Source organism: Chrysochloris asiatica, unplaced genomic scaffold (genome assembly GCF_000296735.1).
Source record: "Chrysochloris asiatica unplaced genomic scaffold, ChrAsi1.0 scaffold00020, whole genome shotgun sequence".
Taxonomy (NCBI): Eukaryota; Metazoa; Chordata; class Mammalia; order Afrosoricida; family Chrysochloridae; genus Chrysochloris; species Chrysochloris asiatica.
In genome coordinates this window covers 3,553,742-3,565,445 of record NW_006408538.1, presented here as the reverse complement: position 1 = coordinate 3,565,445, position 11,704 = coordinate 3,553,742, and the positions used below count along the sequence as shown (strand labels likewise).

Sequence of the window (11,704 nt, the reverse complement as noted above, 5' to 3'; positions counted from 1 at the left end):
CTTGAGGCTAGCAGCCTAGTGTTTCTCCTACAGTGCCACACCATGTTATTTGATTGTTGTTGTTATGTGCCGTGAAGTCGATTCCGACTCACAGCAACCCTGTGAGTTTCCAAGGCTGTAAATCTTTACGGGAGCAGAAAGCCTCATCTTCTCCCGCGGAACAGCTGGTAGTTTCAAACTGCTCACCTTGCGGTTCACAGCCCGATTAGTAACCACTACACTACCAGAGCTCCTTATATTATTGAATACCTTTTCTTATTTCTCTTAAGATTATAATCAGACACATCTTTGCATGACCTGAAATATTTAATGATTCTTAATGCATACAATTTTTATGATAGCAGAATGATCTAATTAAAAACAAACAAAAAAATGAAAGGTAGTCCCTACTTAGGAAGTATTCGACATATGATGAACTACAATTATGACCAGCTGCTTTGGGGTTTTTTGGTACGTCTTACCATTAGTAATATGAGGGTAAGTAAAAACAACAAAAACATTACGGCTAGACTTCTGGTTCCTACATGCATAGGGTTATTCCAAACAAGACGTGTTTAAACATGCCTGCAATTAGTGAATGACTGCAGACAAGTTCTTGCAGTAATACTCTTGTCTTAATCTCATTATGGTACCTTCTAAAAAAAAAAACCCTATCAAAACAGTAGCTTCCAAAGGGGGGATCTACTGGGCCAGTTAAATTTAAGGCAGACAGTTAAATTCAAGGCTCAAAAGGTTATGATGACTGTTTTGGGGAATTCCAAAGGAGTAATATTGATAGATTTTTCTCTAAAGACAGGACAATCATAGAAGCTTATTATGAGGACGTTTTAAGAAAATTGAAAACTTCCCTGGTGTAAAAAAGGCCAGGAAAGTTGCACTGATGACAAAAACTATATATATATATATATAGTTTTTGTCATCAGTGCAACTTTCCTGGCCTTTTTTACACCAGGGAAGTTTTCAATTTTCTTAAAACGTCCTCATAATAAGCTTCTATGATTGTCCTGTCTTTAGAGAAAAATCTATCAATATTACTCCTTTGGAATTCCCCAAAACAGTCATCATAACCTTTTGAGCCTTGAATTTAACTGTCTGCCTTAAATTTAACTGGCCCAGTAGATCCCCCCTTTGGAAGCTACTGTTTTGATAGGGTTTTTTTTTTTAGAAGGTACCATAATGAGATTAAGACAAGAGTATTACTGCAAGAACTTGTCTGCAGTCATTCACTAATTGCAGGCATGTTTAAACACGTCTTGTTTGGAATAACCCTATGCATGTAGGAACCAGAAGTCTAGCCGTAATGTTTTTGTTGTTTTTACTTACCCTCATATTACTAATGGTAAGACGTACCAAAAAACCCCAAAGCAGCTGGTCATAATTGTAGTTCATCATATGTCGAATACTTCCTAAGTAGGGACTACCTTTCATTTTTTTGTTTGTTTTTAATTAGATCATTCTGCTATCATAAAAATTGTATGCATTAAGAATCATTAAATATTTCAGGTCATGCAAAGATGTGTCTGATTATAATCTTAAGAGAAATAAGAAAAGGTATTCAATAATATAAGGAGCTCTGGTAGTGTAGTGGTTACTAATCGGGCTGTGAACCGCAAGGTGAGCAGTTTGAAACTACCAGCTGTTCCGCGGGAGAAGATGAGGCTTTCTGCTCCCGTAAAGATTTACAGCCTTGGAAACTCACAGGGTTGCTGTGAGTCGGAATCGACTTCACGGCACATAACAACAACAATCAAATAACATGGTGTGGCACTGTAGGAGAAACACTAGGCTGCTAGCCTCAAGACCAGTGCTTCAAATCCACCAGTTGCTCCTGAGAAACCCTATCTAGACAGGGTCGCTGTGAGTCAGGACCGACTCGACGGCTCTTAACAACAACAACAAATAAAATAATATACTCTGGCCCACTTCTTTGTTTCATGGAAAAATGAGACTGAAATAAAAAAATTCCCGGAATTTTTGAATCTCCCTCATAGCTTAATTGAAATCTAATTAACATATCATACAATTAACCCATTTAAAGTATGCAATTCAGGTGGTTTACATATTCACAGACTTGTGTATCCATCACCACCCCAATTTTAAAGCATTCCTTTTACTCTAAAGAGAAATCTTGTGCCTCTTACTTGTCACCTACCCCATCCCCAGGCTCTCTCCCACCCAGCATTAACCTACTATCTGCGTCTAGATTTACCTACTCTTGACGTAATAGATAATATAGATAATCGTAATATAGATAGTCCTTTGTGAATGACGACTTACGGTTACCATGATGTTTTTAGCATTCACTCATGTATCCGCACCTTCATTTCTTTTAACTGCTGAATAATAATACTCCACTCTATCGAAATGCTACATTTTATTTATCTATTTGTCACATTTGAACTATTTCCATTTGTTTTCCTATTCTGAATAGTACTGGTATAAACTTTCATGTGTAAGTTTTTATGTGGACATATGTTCTCTTTTCTGTCAGCTATATAGCTAGCAGTGGAACTCTTGGGTCATGTGGTAACGGGATTAACTAATAAATTGTTTTCCAAAGTGGCTGCACCAGTGTACATTCCCACTAGCAGTGTATTGGGGCGGGGTGTCCCAATTTCTCCATACACCCTGGCTCTCTTGGCTATCTGCTGTTGCTTTAATAGAATACTACAAGTGGATGGCTTTATGAAACGGAAGTTGATTCTCTCGCAGTGTAAGAGACTAGTCGTCTGAATACAGAATGCTGAGTCTGTCCCTGTCTCCTGTCAGCATGTGTAGGCCCACTATGCCTTGGAAATCTCCTTGTGTCCTGGCATCCATGTTTTCCTCGACCTAGGCGCTTCACAGGACAGGGACTCGAGTCCAAAGAACACACTCCACTCCTGGCTTTTCTTGGAGGTCGCAGGTCTCCCTTTCTTTGCTCGCTTCTTTCTCCTTTTATGTCTCAACAGAGACTGACTCAAAATAGAAACTAATCTAGAGATTGCATTGAACTTCATTAACATCATAGAAGTGAGGATCTGACACACAAGATCAGGGTTGATCACATCAGATTATATAATAGGAGTGATAGCAATATCTCTTAGTGTGGGGAATTTACTACCTCCGAACTGCCAAACCTCTGCGAAACCAGGCCTGGCCAAGGTGACACAGAACCTTAACTATCCCACTGGCCAATATCTGCCATTGTGTTTTTGATTACAGTCATCTTAATGGCGTGGTGCTGTGGGACAATGTGCTGGACAGCAAGGTCGGTTTGAAGCACTCCTCGGACACCCTATACAGGGTCACTATGATTTGGACCCGACTCGAGGGCACTTTGCAACAGTAACAATGACTGTGAGGAAGATTCCTGGTTCAGCAGTAGAGTTCTTGCCCTGCTTACAGGGTACAATGCGTCTCAGACGCAGCCATTACTCGTCTATCAGGGGACACCTGTAAGTTGCCAGGATGCTGAAGAGGGTTGTTTCAGCAGAACTTCCAGACTAAGATGGACTAGGAAAAAGGCCTAGTGACTGGCTTCCAGATATCGGCCAGTGAAAACTCGACCAGTAACACTGGTCTGAACTTCATCAGCTGACCACTGAATCATTTCGCTGCATTACACCATGAGCCAGGGGCTGCTCTGATAGCTGCTAACTAACATTAACACTGAGTGTGGAATTATGACCCACGTTCATTTCTAATTACTTACAAAAATCATTAACTCTGGGTGCCTATATCTTTGGTATTATTATACTTAAAAACATTTTCCTTTCTTCTGCTGGTTGTCAACATTTTCAATTCTTTGATTTTTCATAAAAGGGGAATGTCTGGCCAAGGGTTTTATTTCCTGTGTGGATGCAGTCTTAGATTTTGGGGGCAGAAGAGGCATCTCTTCAACTAACAGCTACAATATAAACTCATGGAGGACATAGGGTCAGTGTCGGTTTGTTGGTACTCCTGCTTTTGTAGTTGTTGTTAAGTGCCATGGGGGTCTTATTCCAACTCAGGGCGACCCTGTATAGGATTTGATCCACCTACCTTATCCAGTGCTTAACCTACAGCGCCACATCAGGACTCTGACAGCCCTGCTAGACCTGTGAAAAGAGTTTGTAAACAAATGCCATTGCCTGTGGACAGTGTTGTAATAAGCATGTGACCTCCCATCAAAGAGTAAGAGCCTAGACTTTGAGCCAACAGCTCTTCCTAACAAGAACTGAGATACAGTTTTACCTGCCCAAGGATACTGCATTCATTCACTAACAGATCTTTTTAGATGAAGAGTCAAGAATTAGGCAGACATCTTATTCTCTAGAATAATCTCACCATGTGCAAAGTTGATCCAGTACCATCAAAGCATACTTCAAACATCTGCCATGGCTTTTAAGAGCTTACTCCTTAAGTGCCTTTTCTTTTCCATGTTGTCATATGTGTCTGAATGACTCACCAAGGAAAGGAAGACAAAGGCCTTTTCTATCATTGAGCCATCTTAAATCAGTGGTCTTCAAATGGGTGCCTCTATATCCTGAGAGTACAAGACAGCTTTCTGAAAGAGAACTCTGATGGATTGAATTGTGTTCCCCATAAAGACATGTTGAAGGTTGAAGTCTAGTACTTGTGAATGTGACTTTGCTTGGAAATAAGGTTTTTTAAAATGTTATTAGTTAACACAAGGTCATACTCGAGTAGTTACTGCAGTAGCGTACGCCCTAAATTCAACATGACTGGTGTCCTTATAAACAGAAGAAAAGAGAAACAGATAAAAAAGACACAGAATGAAGACACAGGAAAACAGAAGTAGAGCCAAGGACTGCCCCCAGAAGTTAAGAAGAGGTAATGGAGGATCTTTCGTTAGAAGCTTTCAGAGAGAACATGGCCATGCTGATATTCTGATTTTGCATTCTAGCCTCAAGAACTTAATAAATTCCACTTGTTACAAGTCACCTAGTTTGTGGTAGTTTGTCATGACAGCTCTAGAAATGAATACAGGGATGGGACAGATCATGTATTTTGTGCGTTACTCATTTTCTCAAGTTAATCTGTCTAAGAATGAGCTGTACTTAGCACAGATAATCTCTTTCCTTACCCCTCAGCCATCCCTAGTCTTTATATGGTCACCGAAGAGAATCAAAATATTGGTTTCAGGGAAGCTTCCTTTATTGATCAATCAAGGCCCCTTAAACCCAGGCTTTTGATCTATCCCTTCTTTCACATAATTCTAGTAAAGGAGAAGCTGTCAGTAGAAATTGAGTCCTTTGGCTTCTGTTAAGATGCTCCAAGTTCAGACAAGCCAGAGCAATAAAGGTTAATGATGCCGATCTCCCTTTAAATGTAGCTGAAATGTTCTGCCAGGCTACCAGATTTAAAAAATAAATTAGATGAAACTCATGAATAAGATTTTTATAGGATTTATTTCAGAAGAGTTATGCTTTATTAAATATAGTTATTAAAATGCAGTATTATAGAAAATGTTTATTTTAATTATAGTCAATCATAATCTTATTGCATTTTGTATCATGTTTAACAGTTTCCACCTCCTATTAACAAAAATGTCCCTGGGTGGTACAGTGGTTAATGACCTCGAATACTAAATTGAAAGGTTGATGGTTTGAGGCCGGCCGCTCAGGGACTTCAGAAAAAAAAAACTGGGTGACCTGCTCCCCCCAAATCTGCCCTTGAAACCCCAAAGGAGTTCAGTTCTAGTCTGACACACATGAGTCAGTACTGACTTGATGGCAATTGTATCATTGCTTTGTTCATTTATAACAAATTTTTAAAAATTAATCTATGAATCAAAGTTTTAGATGGTCACTTAAAATAGAGAAAAGGAATTATACTGTTTAAAAAAAAAATCTTTTCGAACCATGCTATTAAAAAAAAAAAAATGTGGGCCACATATGTGATTTAAATTTTTCTAGTAGCCATACTACAAATGTAAACAGAAGACAGGTAAAATTCATTGTAGTGATCTATTGTATTTACTCACTAGAGCCAAAATATTACTTCAACATATGCCCAATATAAAAAATTACTAGTGAAATATTTTATACTAGTTTTTTTTTTTATATGAAGTTTTCAAAATCTGGTCTAAATTTTAAATTTATAGTGTGTCTCAATTCAGAGGCGCCATATTTCAAGGGTTTAGCATGTGACTAATAACTATTGTCTGAGACAAGATAATTTTAGAAAATGTACTACAAAAAAAATTTGGAAGACTACTGTGTTGGACAAGCAGAGCCTCCAGAGACACCTGGGAGGGACAGGCTGCTCTGGGTAGATGGCACAGTTTCTCATCTGCCTACTAGCACTGACTTCAGAACTTTACAATCTTATGAAAATAAGTTCAGAAATACCACTGGGAGAAGAGACCAGAATAGGAGGAAAAGCCATGTGAGCAGCTGTTAGTTCATTGTTCTGATAACCAAAAGCCTAACAAAAGCCAAATGGTAGCTTCCTTGTGTCATTATTTTAGTTTCTGGTGAATTAAAAACATAAATTCAAAGTAAAATTAAACAACAAAAAAACTTCATTGATAATGCCTAGTAAAAGAGTTTAGTTATAACCTTCCATCTCCCCTGGTTGTAACTATTCTCATACAGCAACCACCTACAAGTTTACCTTCACCTTGTACTATTTTCATTGTCTGATCTTCTTTCTGCTCAATGCTAGGAGAACACCAGTTGTTCAGAATGGGTGGGTTTTTTTGTTTTTTTTTTCTTATCTTTTTTTCTAGTATGTACAATACAAAAATTAGTTTAACATCTGAAAGGAAGAGATACTTATAAAACTTACTGGAAACTGAAACCACTATTCAATCTCACGGCAAAGCAGTCATATAAAAAGTCTTGCACTTTCTAACGTGCCCTCATCACATTAGAATGTTCATGGGAGACCATCACTGGAAGTTGATGATTCGGATATGCTCTGTTTGACTTCCTTTTTGTATGGTGTTAGGGCTGTGTATACTGATGTAAGGCAGGAGTTGATGAATCTGGTGCATTCACTTGTCACATAATACTTATCATCCACTGAAATCATTTTCACTTCAAATGTCTTCCTTTCCCCGATCTCTAAGAGCCAAACCTACTTCCCTTTTCTCATAAAAAGCATAATCAACAAATTGCTGGTGACTAATACATTCATTCCACTTTTAATTCTGTGGTTTCATACTACTGAGTTACCAGTGCTACAGATCCTCATTCTGGGCATGGCTTAATTATTTTTGTGAGATTGTCTATATCAGCAAAAGGGCTGGCAAACCACTAGCCAAAGCTGGCCCACTGTTTGCTTTTATAAATAAAGTTTTATTGTAACAATTGTAGTACATAAGTGGTCATAAGCAATATATAAACCAACAGCCATGACCATTTGTTTATATATTGCTTATGACCACTCCGGCCATGACCATTTGTTTATCTATTGCTTATGACCACTTACATACTACAATTGTTGTTAAGCGCTGTTGGGTTACTTCCAAATCATAGCAACTGAGTAGGGTTTCTGAGGAGTGGCTGGTAGGTGTGAACTACCGACCTTGCTGTTCAAACTGACCTTGAAGCCCAGGGCTTATCCTACAGCGCCACAGGGCAAAGTTTAGTAGTGGCTACAGAGAGTTTATGGTCCACAAATCAAAAATATTTACTGTCTGTTTCAATTGACCCTTTCTCTAGAGAATACGTTAATATTGTTTCCAGAAATCTGCATTTTGGATCTTTGATATGAGCTTAGTTTGTAAGACAGCAACATTTTATTGTCAATATCTATTCATGTTACACTCTTCTTTCCAGACTGCGGTTCTTTTAATGGCAAAGGGCTGAGTTGTTAGCATGTCTGAATCCCTAACACCTTGTAAAGAGGTAAAGCACATGGTAGGTTTTCAATGAAAATGCTGGTCTTTTTCTGGTTATTCAATATTTGATGCTCTCCTACCATCGTACTTCCCTGGCTCAGCCATACTCCTTTATCCTGCCCTGTGACCTCTGAAGACTGTAACACTCATTCACAAGCTGACTTCTGCCCAGTTCGGGTGATGAAAGGCATTAGCAGGCAATCAGTTGGCAGGAAAAGAGGGAAACTGAGGTATTTGGCACTGTAGTTTTCACTAGGGTGCCACTGTATCATTACAGCTCCACAATCACCACTGTTCTCACCCCTAAAAACTGTTTCCTCCCATAGCTCTTTCAGCTCTAACAGGGATAAGTAACTGCTTTCTGCTATTGCCAGACCCTGGATGCCTCCACTTCCCTTCTTGGTTATTTTAGGCCAACTCCATCTCTAAGTCTTCCCTTTATTTACTCACTTCAATTGAACCTTCTGAGTAGAATTCTATTTCCTGCCGTGACCTTAACTGATAACATCTCCATGGCTCCCATCAGGCAAGTAGTAACTCAATAGAATGTCCTCCCACAGGTTAAATGAGTAGATGTGTTCAACGAAGCAGCCACATCAAGACACCTGAGGACTGTTTCAAATACAGATTCCTGAGTCTCATACCTGACATGCTGTATGAAAACATCAGATTGGTGCTTCTTAATGAATATCACAAGTATGACCAATGCACTACTAGAAGCGATGGCAACATTCAGGTTTGAGAAACTGAAAATCAGATGGAAGCAAGTGCAGAGTATCTGAAAGATCGTGACGTCAGGCATGCAAATACTAAAGGGTTGAGCAGGCCCACAGGTGGTGGCAACAGTTTAGCCTTTTAAAGTAGGCTGGTACATTAAAAAATCACATATTCCACGACAGCTTTAGTGATCTGTCAGTACAAGTATTGTGGCAAGCACTTCGGAGTTTAGAAAGCCCCAAAGTTCAAACATTTGTAGACGATTAAATGAGAAAATATGTGTAGACGCTAGAGCCACAAAGCAGAGGCAAAAGGACATAATGTTAATCAATTCTACTAATTTTGTTATCTAGGAAATGATGACCACCTTTTAGAGCTTTGGGTTTCTGATCTGTATAATGGGCCTAATCATAGTACTGCCGAAGGAGGATTGTTGTTAAGTATTGTCAAGTTAGTGCCAACTCATTGAGATCCTGTATAGCAAATTCGAGGCTTAACATTTTTGAAGGAGTAGAAAGCCACATCTTGCTCCCTTGTGCGGCTGGCGATCTGGAACCACAGACCTTGTGGGGTTCACAGTTCCGTGCTTATGGTGCAAATGAATTAAAAACGGAAAAGTTTGTAGGTTAACAGAGGGTGCAGTAAGCACTCAACATTTACTATTACATACTATTATTGCTTTACAAGTTGTTTCCCAAAGTATGTTCCTACATCACCAGTTGCTTGGGAATGAAGGGGTGCTATCAAGTGACATATGGAAAAAAAGGATCTGGAGTACAGGAAACGGTTTTACCAAGCTACATGCCTTTTGATACGAGGAGGGATTCAAAAGGTTTGTGGCAAAATGCCATTGTCTTTTAATCCTATTTTTCCATGAACTTTTTGAAGCTCCTTCATACGCTAAGAAGAATTTTAATCTACAGGAAGAAATATTTTGTATTTCCTGAATTTATTTTAGCATGGGATCCTCTCTGACTCTTTCTGATGCCCATTTATGTTTGGTCATGCATGACTAATCTCAACAGGCTAGTGTTTCTCTGAACACATTTTGGGGGAATACTTAACAGACACATAATATCACAACGCAAATGTTGATTACAACAATCCCCCAACTCCTTTCGGCATACCTTTCCTGTGCATGCACCCCACTTGTTGTTGTTGTTGTTGTTATGTGCCATCGAGTCGGTTCCGACCCATAGCGACCCTGTATAGGGTTTCCGAGGGTGTAAATCTTTACGGGAGTAGAAATCCTCATCTTTCTCCCGCGGAGCACCTGGTAGTTTCGAACCGCTGACCTTAAGGTTCGCAGCCCGATTCGTAACCACTACGCTACCAGAGCTCCCCACTTAACACTATTTTATTTTGAGCCATTTGCTACATGTGTAATAATCACTCATCTGTAACATTTCAGGATTCCTAAATCATCACAGAACCCCTGTGGAGGCTTACCACAAATACACGACGATGTGGATGTGACTAGCTCAAAGGGGTGACTGTCTTGCCCAAGGTCACCCAGCTAGTGGCAGACGTTGCTGATCTGGGTCTAAATCCCATGCTGTCCTATCAAACCCCAGCTGCCTTCTGCGGGATCACAAACCTCCTAGAAGGGCTCTGGCAGATGCAAGATGCTCCCAGTCATCTATGAAAGACCCTCCTATGAGTTGCTGGCCTTGAGAATCCTCATGACTTTATGAACTAAGAAGAAGTAAACTTCTCATTTCAGGTCATACTGCCATACTATCATTTGTAGTCTCTTCTCACAACTATCCCCAAAGTGAAGCTTGGTTTTGTCTTATTTGGAAGACAACCCCAGAAAGAGCTTGCCATTGTAAACACCACCCAGCTCTAGGGTACCTCTTCATTTTTAACCCTGAGGAGGCAGGTTTGGGGCTCAGTTACAGGTTTCCTGGTGTGGCTCTGTGGGTTAATGCACCAGACTGCAAAACCATTAAAGCGCCAAACTGCAAGGTTGACAGTTCAAGCTCACCAGCTACTCCTCGGAAATCCTATACAGAGTGGCTATGGGTCAGAATTGACTCGACGACACTTAACAACAGCAACATAGGTTTCTCTCTATAAAGCCCCTCCTCTTTGGGTTACAAAACGAAGACTCACAAACCACACAAGCTTCATCACACATACATCTCACACAATGGAACCCTCTGCATCATCTAAGTGATACCATTTGATGTCAAAATGGTCATCCATCCACCCAGTGATGGGTCAGACAACAGAGCACCTTCTACTGATGAGTAGTTGACCAGAGTGAAAAATCAAAGCTCCACTGCTCTTCCTTCCTTGGTCTAGTACAAGTGGCAGCAAATGAGCAAATCTACAAATAAATGTCCTGACAAAAGACACTGCAAATGAGGTAGCTCAGGAAAAGGAAGGCTTGAGCTGGGTTTTAAAGGATATGTATACACTCTGCAGCTAAAAACATAATCATTCACTGGGCCCATCCCAGGTGTCACTCAACACATTCATTCTCCTCCTTTAGAGAACACTACAGCGAGTTATCATTAGCCCTATTTTCCAGATAAGGAGACTGACGAAAAGAGATGATGTGCCTTACCAACAGACACACATCTAAGGAGACTGGATCGCAGTCCAGTGCCTAGAGCTCGGCTTGTTGGTTGCTGTGGCCTCAACAGGTAAGAAAAGCATCTCCAATTCTAGGGGTATGGCAGGTATGACGCAGTAGGGTCACTGGAATACAAGTGCTGTGGCTGGAGTAGAGGCTTGGGACATGTCAAGAGGTGATGGAGAACGCCCAAGACCATCCTATGGGGTTTATACTATGGCCAAGCTGGGATGGCATTCAAACATAGCAGTGACAGAGATGGTTTCTATTCATGTAAGAGTGGAGGATATATTGGAGGGGAACTGGATCAAAACCTTGCCACAGGTGACTGAGATTCCCAATCTGTTTCCGACAGTATGAGTAAACTCCACTGGCCCTGGGACAGAGTCCTGGCCAGGTTTCTTTAGCGTTTGAGGGCAAGATCCAAGGAAGGGTTATAGCTGATTCACTGGATATACATGAATAAAATCTTGTGCTTTAGCCATTCATTCAATAAACCTGTGTTTAGTTCCTACCTGGCACCAAGCACTGTGCTAAGTGGTGAGGTACACTGGTGAACATGGGGGGGGGGGGGG

General features: G+C 40.3%; 1 protein-coding gene across 2 annotated transcripts in view; it reads right to left on the bottom strand.

Moving 5' to 3' along the window:
• The window catches only part of ARID5B (AT rich interactive domain 5B (MRF1-like)), a 228,278-nt gene that overhangs the window by 124,305 nt on the left and 92,269 nt on the right, over nucleotides 1–11,704 (bottom strand). The window lies entirely within an intron of this gene.